The 12023-nt window shown below is 39.0% G+C and overlaps 1 protein-coding gene across 4 annotated transcripts in view; it reads left to right on the forward strand.

The window, feature by feature from the left end:
* FBXO34 (F-box protein 34) overlaps nt 1-12023 on the forward strand; it is a 70050-nt gene that overhangs the window by 46230 nt on the left and 11797 nt on the right. The window contains exon 1 of one of the 4 annotated variants that reach the window (XM_043472160.1): nt 10916-10920. The exons of the other annotated variants lie outside the window; for them this stretch is intronic. The gene's annotated coding sequence lies outside the window, so the exon portion shown is untranslated. Of the gene's footprint in view, nt 1-10915; nt 10921-12023 lie in introns of those variants that run through there. 4 annotated transcript variants of the gene reach the window in all.

The following is a 12023-nucleotide window of genomic DNA, read 5'->3' on the forward strand; positions in this document are numbered from 1 at the left end:
CTCCTGCACACACAGGCTCTGTGGCTTGTGGGATCTTCCCAGATCAGGGATTGAACCCATATCAATTATGAAATAATAATCCATTATTTGTTTATATTATGATTTATCTATTCATCCACTGGTGGAAATCTGGGTTGTTTTCCCCTTTGGCTATTCAAGTGTAGTGCTGCTATAAACTTGTGCATGGTATTTTTTTAAGTACCTCTTCTGGGTACATACTTAGGAGTTGACTTGCTGGGTCATGTGGTAATTCTTTTAAAAATGTTTTTTGTTTTTAATTTTGATCTTTGATAAGTTTTTGTACTACTAAACCAAATAGCTTTTAATTTGATTGTTTAATTTGAAAGCCCTGTAACATGTAGTGTGCAAATAATGACAGATTTTTGTCTTTTCCTTGGATGTTTCAATCTTTTTTTTTTTTTTTGGTAATATGATGGCTGGCATCTTTATTCTTGATTCTGAGAGGGAATATTTTTAATGTTTTGCTAATGTGTATGCTATTTTCTGTAAATTTCTGGTAGATTCCTTTTATTAAGATAAACTTTTACTCTCTCCCTAGTTTGCTAAGAACTTTTTTTTAGAATCAGGAATAGGTGCTGGAATATTATTTTCTTTTAAGGATTTATTAAGATGTGGCATCTCTCCTTTAAACTGCTAATGTTTTGGAAGCATTAGGCTTGGTGCTATAATACTGGTGCTTTGGTTGATTCTTGGGTACTTCAGTGGAGTTTTCTTCCCTTTCAGACCAGTCTGAAAACCAATCTGACAACCTCTGTTCTGGACATTTCTGTAGTGCCAAGTTCAGTGATGGTGTAGAGCTATACATGTTAACATACACTCTAGCATGCTGGGAAGGATTGAGGCCAGGAGGCAAAGGGGGCAACAGAGGAAAAGATGGTTGGATGGCATCATCCACTCAACAGCCATGAGTTTGAGCAAACTCCAGGAGATAGTGAAGGACAGGGAAGCCTGTCATGCTACAGTCTGTGGTGTCGCAAAGAGTCGGACACAACTTAGCGACTGAACAACAACAACAGATGTTTATTTTCTTCAGTCCTCTTATTCCCTTCATTTTTTCCTGTAAATTAAACAATTTAAAATCTTGTTATTCAGAGTTAAGAAGCATACTCCTTTACATGTTTATAAATATACTCCATAATTGCCTCTGCTGCTCCTCCTACCTCATTCCTGATTGAAAAAACAAAGCTACAGAGTGCTTTGAATTTTCATTTGGAAATTATATCTGTTTTTAGGGCTGTCATCACCCTAGTAACAAGGAGCCAACTCCATTACTTTTCAAAAGGACTTAAAAACAATCCAAATACCTTTTCATAGGTGAGACTGCAGGCCTGCTCAAGGTGTGTCTAAACATTCTCCGCATGCACGAAATACAACTGAGGTAGTTTGCAAAGGAGAATAAGTAAAATCTGAAATCTGGAGTTGAGAGGCTCCATCACATTACGAAGACTTCCAAACAAATCCTGGTGGGCTCTACTTTCTGCCTGAGGATGATCAAGTAGCTTCCTGTTAATAAGGCTCATTAATATGATTACCACACTCCACCCTCTAGTCCACATTGAAGATGACTGGTAGAGAAGGTCTAGGGGACTAGAGAATCAAAGGATGTGAAGGTTAGAAGTGATATTTACTTTTTATTTGATGCACTACATAGCATGCAGGATCTTAGTTCCTTGACTAGGGATCAAATTTGCTACCCCTTTAGTGGGAGCTGAGTCTTAACCACTCGGCTACCAGGTGGGGGCCACAGGTAATCTTTGGTATAAACATGTTGTGGTTAGATTTTGAAGTGCCTTGTCTTAGATCTTTCTATGGGACAACGTTGTTTGGGGCCTATGTCTTTAGAGATTTTCCTGAACAATTGGTTTAAAGCTAAGATCTGAGAAGAAGGTTGGTGGGAAGAAAAAAGACAGATCGTGATGTGAGATTTGTCGCCTGAAACATCTACCCTGATTTTATCTAATCTTTTAGCTTTTATGAGTAGAATTAAAGAGCTTAGGAAAATCCAAGTATAATTCATTTTAGACTAGCCAAATAATTTTTTGTATGGATAATAATGACCCCCCCCAAAAGCATAAGTTTAATTGTTATATCAGGAAAAAGGGAAAGTTTGAGATGCTTATTAGATATCCAGGTAGAGATTTCAAATAGTCAGTTTACAAATCTGGAGTCCTGCAGAAAGGTTGGGGGCTAGCCACTTTGCGCAGTGTGTTGGTTAATTTATTAACCATTACCCCTGGGGTTGTGGGGAGCCTAGACTGTTAGTTCCCAAACTGTTTGAGGAGCCCTGAGGTATCATAGCTAACTTGGGCAGAATGTTTCAAATTTCCAGGAAAACAGTACAGATGGTGCATGTGCTTGACATGTGTTTTTTAAAAGTTTTAAAAAAGATGTTTGAGTTCTGTGCGTGTGTGTGTGCCCTATGCTGCTGGCATCAACTGAGTGCAGTTTTTGTATGTGCGCCTATTGTTTCTTGGAGAAGGAAATGCCAACCCACTCCAGTATTCTTGCTTAGAGAATCCTGTGGACAGAGGAGCCTGGTGGGCTGCCATCTGTGGGGTCGCGCAGAGTCGGACATGACTGAAGCGACTTACCATGCATGCATGCATTGGAGAAGGAAATGGCAACCCACTCCAGCGTTCTTGCCTGGAGAATCTCATGGAGGGAGAATCCCATGGAGGGAGGAGCCTGGTAGGCTACAGTCCACAGGTCGCAAAGAGTTGGACACGACTGAGCGACTTCATTTTTTTTATGCCTGAATATATTACTAGTGCAAGATGCATATACCTCTCGCTTCCATTTCTCTCCATATTTACCTTTATGTATCGTATATGTTTTATTCATGTCTCCCACCTAGAACACAGGTTTGATGAGAATGAGGATTTTTGTACTTGCCCAGTGTTATACCCGCAACTTCTGAAATATTTCCTGGTATATGCTCAGTACATGCTCAGTAATACTGAGTGAATTATTGAAAGATCTCTTCTACAACTTAGCTTTCAAACTGTAAGATTTGAATAGAAGGAGAAATAATTACCCTTTAAAAAAAATTGTGTTTATTTTTGGCTGTGCTGGGTCTTTGTTGCTTTGCATGGGCTTTCTCTAATTGCGGCAAGTGGGTGTTTCTCTTCCTTGAGGTGCGCGGGCTGCTTATGGTGCAGAGCACAGGCTGTAAGATGCCCCAGCTTCAGTAGTTTCCGCTCCTGGGCTCTAGAGCGAGGCTTTGTAGTTGTGGCACATGGGCTTAGTTGCTCCTTGGCATGGGAATCTTCCCAGATCAGGGATCAAACCTGTGTCCCCTGCATTGGTAGGTGGATTCTTATCCACGGGGCTACCAGGGAAGCCCAGAAATAATTACTTGAACATTCAAATTAGAGACTAGAAATGGTTCTATACTTGTGAAATGGGAGAAAATTCACCAAAGGTGAATTTTTTAGGTTTAAGATTGGTGAAAATCCTCAAAGTGAAGGGGCCCTCTTTCTTTATGCCCCTCTAGAAAGTAGCAGTTTGAGTGCATCACCAGTGTTGCCCATCTGGATGAGGATGGACCAGCCTTTTTTGTAGTTTTAATCAAATAACTGTGGTATATACTTACAGATACATTAACAGTTTTTTCTATGCTGTTGTCATCCTCTTTTTCACTGTATAACTTCTGGTCTTGGGAGCAGTATCTTGTAAATTTGAAGAACGTATGAATACCATCTGAAGGAAGAACTTTATTGAGGCCCTTCAGTATGAGTAGAATTGAAAATTTTTTTACATTATAATGTAATTAAATATACATGAACAAAACTAGTAAACTTTGTATGCTTCTCGATTTACATAACTATCAAGAGAAAATAGATGCATAATGTATACAATACTTCAGTATTGTTTTGATGTTACTTTGAATAAAGTTTGGAAACTAAATTGACACATGCAATACAAATGCTGCCATTCAGTCTGCAGATTCTTTTGTGTTTGTCATGTTTTAAAGATACTGTGGTTACTCACACACTACTTTTTCGCCATTTGAACTGCTGCTGAAACCTTTGTTAACATTGTTTGGCTTTCATTTTGAATTAGAGTTTCAGACATATTGTAGCATATCTGTAGGTATTAAATAATTATTTTCCAAGCGAATTCAGGAACTGAAGAATGTTTTGTTTAATCATGCGTTAGTGTTTTAATATTTTTCTCACACAGACATTCCGCTCAGTAAAAGAAAGAATTAGAGTGAATGTCACTCTGCATGAGGACACTCAGTGTGTGTGCAACACTCAGTAGAGGTTTCTTGTTTTTTTTAAAAGAAAAAGAAGTGTTGACTTTTATTTATTTATTTGCGGCTGTGCTGGGTGTTTACCGCTGCACGCAGGCTCTCTCTCGTGGTTACTCTTCATTGTGGTGTGAGGTCTTCTCATTGCGGTGGCTTCTCTTGCTGCATAGCATGGGCTCTAGGGGTGTGGGCTTAGTTGCCTCTTGGCACGTGGAATCTTCCCACACCAGGAATCAAACCTGTGTCCCCTGCATTGGCAGGCTGATTACTAAGCGTTGGACCACCAGGGAAGTCCTGAATAGGCTGATTTTAAAATGTCTGCTGTCTTCCCTTGTAGCTCAGTCGGTAAAGAGTCTGCCTGCAATGCAGGAGACCCGGGTTCGATCCATGGGTCGAGAAGATCCCCTGGAGAAGGAAATGGCAACCCACTCCAGTATTCTTGCCTGGAGAATCCCGTGGATGGAGGAGCCTGGTAGGCTACAGTCCATGGGGTTGCAAGAGTTGCACATGACTTAGCGACTAAACCACCACCACCAAAGTGTCTACTTTTAGGCGGACCTGGGCTCAGCACTATCACCTCTCCCAGGTGATGCATGTTAGCTTTTGGTTTGCCCCTGGGAAATTTTTAGTTCTTTGCTAATCACTGTAGAAGATGTTTTGGATACAGAGCTTTTTTACATTGTCTTAAAACTAGGAGGGAAGGGTTTAATACAAAATGGGACTGTCAGTTCCTGAAGTAAAACATATTGAAGAATGTTTTCATAAAGAGAACTCGGTGAGCCTCTTTATTTATTTAAATCTTTTATAACTTAAAATATGATGTTTTAAATTTTTAGCATATCAGAAGATGTTGACCTCTGAAGTAATGACTACATCACTACTGTGATCTTGAGCAGGTTTCAGTTTCTGGGCTTTTATCTCCTTTTCAGCACAGTGGTTGCAGGCTGTGAACTACAAAAACACTGAGGAATATGAAGTTTGTGGTGACATGAGGACCTCAAAGGGATAGGTGGACATGCAGAGATCGGGGAGAAAGAAGGAGCAGCTGGCTCAAAGACCCCAACATGCACATAAGCTGAGGGACAGAAAGAGGGCTCAGTGAGATGCTTATGAAAGTGCTTTGTAGATACAAAACATTCCTTGCAGCTCAGGTGCTGTTTTGTTTAGGAAAGATGTTTGTTTTCTTTTTCCGATGGATTGGTTTGTTAGCTACAGGGCCATCTTGCCTGGCGAGTAGGATCCTGCTTTGAGGATGGAAAGCAAGAATTATACCCATGAGTCACAAATTCTAGCAGTTTGTGAATTAAGATTACTGTTATGTCATTAAAAATCTTGTGTATAAGATTGGGCAGTAGGACAGAGGAATAAGCTTGTTAATAAAAATTTAGGGGAGAGAATTTTGTTTGGCTTTGCTGTTTGGTATCTGTAGTTTTGCATATATTTAACCCAGCACTGAAATCTGATCAGGTTTTCCTTTGTGGTTTGCTTTGTTAATAATTGAAGTACCTCACGGTTCTGGGTGTGAACTCTGCATGCTTTATCTAACTAATTTAGAACCAGGGAAGTTAGGGCTTTCTATTGAAGTAATTAAAGCATTATGGTGTTTTTTTAGTGTAAGTTATATATATATTTCTGTGTAAGTCATATATATGTATATAATAAACATAACTTACACAGAAAAAACCAAAACATTATAATAGGACATAGTTTATGCTTTTATATACCTTAAAGATGGAAGCTTTAAAAATTTTGTGTCCTCTTTCTAGTTTGGATGTGCAGGAGCCTGTTTATCATCAGTTTTGTTAACACTGATGTTTGGGTTTTTTTTAATCTATATGTAAACATGACCTTAGACAACTGTGTTTAATATCCTAAAGAATCATGTGGAGACTTCACAGTGTTTCTTACTGAAATTTAGAATCTATTTATTTTAGTATTTAAAGGATGTGATTGGGGCTTTGAAAGTGAGAAGGAGGTTGCCTAACTCATAGCTGAATGCCTGCATATCTAGATTGTTCTGTTCTGGAGGTTCTTAGTAACAGGAAAGTTTTTATTGTAGCTAAAGTGACAGTATATGGAAATGTGTGTTTGTGCATGGCTGGTGAGCAGGATTTTCTTTAAAAGCTGATACTCCATAGGAATGTTTTAGGTAATTAGAGTGCTGGAAAAATGCTGCTGCTCAAGCCTAGCTACGTTTTGTTTTGCAGAAAACTGACCGTGGGCTGGAGAGCCTCTGAGTCTCCACCTCACATACCTCCCATCTCTGAGAGAGCAGGGTGCTAGATCAGGAAATGATGGGTGGAGCTGCTTAGTTGCATCAACTTCCTGGGCTGCCCAAGCATTGATTAATCAGACACGCCTAACCTTCCAGTTAAGAGGTTATGCTGATTGGCTGACTTCTTTTAAGTCCTCAGGCTTGACATTCATGCTTGCCATGTGCAGGGCACTTAGCTGCATGCTTTATAAGAGGTACAGAAAGGAGTAAGATTATTCTTACCTTTCAGGAGCTTAAGTGTAGTAGGGGAGATGGAGACAAGGTAGACATGGTTAAGTGTCCCAAGAGAGTATTCTGAGAATTCAAACAAGGCTTATAGTAACCTTTGGTGGGTAGAGGTGAAGCTGTGGATGAGACCTAGGCAGGGAGGGACCCAGTTTGGTTTCAGTAGTTCTTTGGATAAAGAGTGATAAAGATACTGACAGGTGGGGAAGAAAGGTCAGATGGCTACTGTGAAGGTGAAGGGAAAAGGAGGAGGAGGAGCCAGAGCAGCAGCTATTTAATCATCAGTCCTGAGATTTCCCAAAAATTCAGTCCAAAGTTGTTTTTGTGGATATTCTGGCATTTTTCTGGGGCAGAGAACTCAGACCTTTTCTCAGATTCTGAAAATGATCCAGGTTCCAAGAAATTTGAGAACCACTGTGCTGAGTTTTCAACCTTAGATGACTGAGAAGATGTTGAGGCTTTGTAATGAAACAAGGAGATCATGTGGCACAACTTTTCTTGTGGGAGGTAAGGTGGAATTTGGGGCTTATTTCTAAGATTATGAAATAGTCCCCTGAGTGGGGAGGTTGCCTTGTCAAACTGGGTGTCCCACCTAGCAAGTTAGATGGATCCGTTAATGATCTGGTACAACCCCGAAGGGCAGGTGTTTTCATTCAGAGGAGTTCCTTAACATTATTTGCCCCTGTATTTGGAGTCCAGATTGATGAAGATGTGGGAGACGAGGATGCTACTGTAGAATAATTCTGGCATTTTTCTTAGAATTCCTCTGTGTAAAGTGATTTGTACTTGACCCAATGAGGGATTTATAAAATTTCAGACAGGGATATACTCTTAAGGAGTTGATGATATGTAATGCTTTTTCTTTGGCTTTTTGTTCAGCTTGGATCTGTGTATGTTCAGTTATCTTTGGGTCTTTGATTATTTCCTGGGCAAGAGAAACATTTCTGTTAAAATGAACTTAAAGTGAATGTGGTCTGTGACAGTTGTAAATAAACACTGTACTTGTAATTAGGAACCTGTGTACAGACCATTTAGTGACTTTGTAGACAAATCATTTGATTGTTTTACTAATTGTTATATACATATATGTGTATATACTCATACATGGCCTCATATAAAATATTATGAAGCACATTTTAAAAATGACCCAGCAGGAATTCCCTGGCAGTCCAGTGGTTAGGGCTTCGTGCTTCCACTGCAGAGGGCACAGGTTTGATCCCTGGTCAGAGAACTAAGATCCTCATGTGCCACGTGGCAAAGCCTAAAAAAAAAAAAATGACCTAGCACTTAGTATTTGTTATACTTAGTTGGTCAGCTTCCACAGGGTTCGCTTCCACATTGGTGAAATGGGAATAATAAATAATAATAGTAATTTTATGTATCTCATAAAATTGTCCTGAAGATGAAGTTAATACATATACATACATAATCAAACTCCATAGTGTACAGCTTAAGTACTCAGTAAATATCAATGGTTACATTATTAATAATATTAATATTTTAATATTAATACTGTAATTTCCCCCTTCCCCATGAGTGAATGTGGGGGGTGACTGTTGTTAGAAAAGAATTTGCAATAAGATATCTTTAAATAGCAAAATTTCATGTGTATTTATTTAAATATTTATATTTTTCTTTAAAGTTGTGAAAGTTAAGAGCATTTTTTGCAAGGCAGATTCAGGTATTAAGCTGCACATTTAGGTTACAGAATGAGGGACTGACAGCCGTATTTGTTTGAGAAATGAGTTGGTTGGTCTTGACCACTGTTGTCTTTCAGTTCTTTTTTATTTGACTGCCTGTGTGTTTGTCTCCCTTTTCTCATCTTTTTTGTGCCTTCTGGTTTATTTCCTGTTCAGTTTTCAGTAAAGGGCATGAAGAACTTCTGTTGGTTGGTGCCCTGGGTGTGAACCAGGAAGGAGTGCTGCATCACACAGCCTGGGACTTATCCGGGACGGGTTTAACAATAATCCCTGCAGAGCTCCCTAACCAGGGACCCTGTGAATTCCAGTTTTCTCCCTCTAATCAGAGGGTATGCAGGTCCAACTGTGTGTGCATGATGGACATTTCTGGACTCAGCCATCCATCATTTTCAGATGCTTCCATTTATTTATTTCTCCTTTTAAAAAACCAGTAATTCTGAGAAAATTTAGTTAGGTAACAAATACAGAGGTGGTTGGATGGCACCACCAACTCAATGGACATGAGTTTGAGTAAGCTCCGGAAGTTAGTGATAGACAGGGAAGCCTGGCATGCTGCAGTCCACGGGGTTGCAAAGAGTCAGACATGACTGAGTGACTGAACTGAACAAATATAGAAACAATAGAATGATAAACCCCACTTTGCTATTGCTCAGCTTCAATAATTTGTCATCTAATTGCCAATCTTGCTTGATCTGTACTCTGAACCACTTCTCCCTCCCCCCCCTTTTTTTTTTGATGTGGACCATTTTTAAAGTCTCTATTGAATTTGTTATAATATTGCTTCTGTGTTTGTGTTTTGTTTCTTTTTTTTTGGCCCCGCACCTCCTGCATTGGAAGTCAAAGTCTTAACCACCTGACCACCAGGGAATTCCTTCCCCCATTTTGTTTTGAAAATGTATCATTTAAGCTTAAAAGATTTTAGGATGTATATCTAAGAGATGAGGACTTAAAATTACATACATATATGCACACATATATATTAATTTTTTCTGTCTCCTGTATTCCCTCTGAGACTAGCGCGAAAGGATTGGCCAGAATAGAACCGAATTTTTTTTAAGTGTCTTTTTTCCTCCATCAGGAGTATGTAATGTCTGGTTGTGTTTCAGTTTTGTGATGTTAGCAGCTGCTGATGATCGTTGCCTAGATCCATTAATTCAGTAAAATTTGGAAAATGGTGATATCTGTTGTCCCTTCTGTTTATTTTGAATCAAAACCCGTCAGGAAATAAAATTTTACTTAACACATTTAATGAATTAAGCCTTTTATTTTGAATTAATATTTTTTTCTCTGACTTTGTAGCAGTGATTAATATATAGTATGTGATTTGGTGTTGAGATGTTCTACATGCTGTAGCTGATTACTTCAGGATGACTTCAGACCCACCTAGTTCATCCAGTTATGAAATTGTCTTGGATTGCTTACTGGTGGTTATTTCCTAGCAAGAAATAATTATTAGGGATAAATATGCCTTATAATTAGTATGTACTTGCCTACTTGTATATTATTAATTGCTGTTTTAAAGTCTTATTTGCTTATGTAAGTCATTTCTTTTAATGAGCTTATGCAATTAATTTAAAAAAATCATTTCTAGGCAAAAAATATGATTGATTAAAAATCATTTCTGGGTCAAAGATATGTCTGCTTAGTGTAGTTAACTGTGGGATTACTTACTGAAGACCTTGGTTTCAAAATTGGGCATTTTTTTGGTAAAATTGTAGAAGGGAGGCTTGAAGGTGATCTGGCTTTGTTGAGTTTTGTAGTTTATAGTAACTCCTGTTTCTTAACCTGTATTTTTACATTTGAGTATTATTCACTGGGTTGTGGGGCCCACTTGATATCTTTGATGACCTTCCAGATATTCCTATTAATATGTATTATATGAGTATTCTTGTCAAGCTCAGTGCTCCTCAGGTGAGCTGAATTCCCTTTCTAATCATAGCTGATAAGTGGGATTGAATTTATTCTTCATATATATCTGCAGTGGGAAAAAAACCTGATTTTTTCAATAGTATTCCAGATGGATCTTTAGTAAGTTAATTTTTAGGTAACTCTTTAGAAAATAATAGTATAATAAATCATTTTAACAAATAGCAGTTTTGTTTTCTGAGACACTTGCCACACATTCTTCTTGCCACTAAATACCTTGTTGAATCCAACAGGCTATAGTCATCCAGTTGAGGTGCTTGTGCAGTAGGGACGGATGTTACATTCTCACTCTGGTTTCCAGATTCAGGCTGTATAATGTAGAATACATCATTCATTCAAATTCAATGAACATTTTTTGAGTAAAATTCTAGGGCAGTAGTGGTATACCAGGTAGACAAGGGTCCCTGTCCTTGGGAGCTTACATCTTAGTGAAATTATAACCACAGAGTTCCCTCGAATTCTATATAAACTTATCCTTTGCCCAGTTGTCTGAACAGGTCCAAAGCTGCTTTTTGAGGAAGGTCAAAGAAAGTACCTTTGCATAGAGAGTAGCCAGGTTTAAAAATTTCACAGTACAATGTTATTTTTGCTGGCTGACTTTGGCATATACAAAATAATGGAGCTTCTTTCACTAAACAAGACCTGCTAGTGATTTCTGCCTATTGCTATTTTCTCTTTTTAAGATTTTCTGCTGAATTGCAGTAGGTTTTCTTGGTTTTGTGTGTGCTCAGTCGCTTCAGTCATATCCAACTCTTTGTGACCCTGTGGACTGTAGCCCATCAGGCTCCTCTGTCTATGGGATTCTCCAGGCAAGAATACTGGAGTGGGTTCCCATGCCCTCCTCCGGGGAATCTTCCCAACCCAGGGACTGAAACAGAGGCTCCTTCATTGCAGGTGGATTCTTTACTGTTGAGCCATTGGGGTAAGATTTTGTGCTGAATTGCCATAGGTGTTTTCTTAGTTTGCTGCCGCTGCTGCTAAGTCACTTCAGTCATGTCCGACTCTGTGCGACCCCACAGACGGCAACCCACCAGGCTCCCCCGTCCCTGGGATTCTCCAGGCAAGAACACTGGAGTGGGTTGCCATTTCCTTCTCCAATGCATGAAAGTGAATAGTGAAAATGAAGTTGCTCAGTCATGTTCAACTCCTAGCAACCCCATGGGCTGCAGCCTACCAGGCTCCTCTGTCCATGGGATTTTCCAGGCAAGCGTACTGGAGTTTCTTACTTTAGATTTTCTGTAATAATGTTTTTTTTCTCTTCTCCCCTCTGCCCACCTTTAGAATTGGCTAGTAGGATTAAAAGTTACTCTGATACTGTTTGGTTGATCATTAGCTACTTCCAGGCCTTTGGAAGGTAGCTAAATGTAAACATGATTACTTTTTGTACTCAAAGAAAAGTTTTATATGAGATGTGTTATACAACTGCATAAACCCAGTGTGTGATTTTTGTTGTAACACAACAATTTGGTCTCCCCAGTGCCTAACAATTGGCTTTCTGTAGTGTACATTTCTCACGTTTCCCCTTGGAAAAATACTGATTTTTCACTTCCGTATTTAAACCGGCTATGGTAAGCTCCAATAACAGCCCCAAAGCAACTTTCTCTGTTTTCTATTGATCATAAAC

The sequence above is a fragment of the Cervus canadensis genome, chromosome 6 (assembly GCF_019320065.1).
Source record: "Cervus canadensis isolate Bull #8, Minnesota chromosome 6, ASM1932006v1, whole genome shotgun sequence".
Lineage (NCBI taxonomy): Eukaryota > Metazoa > Chordata > Mammalia > Artiodactyla > Cervidae > Cervus > Cervus canadensis.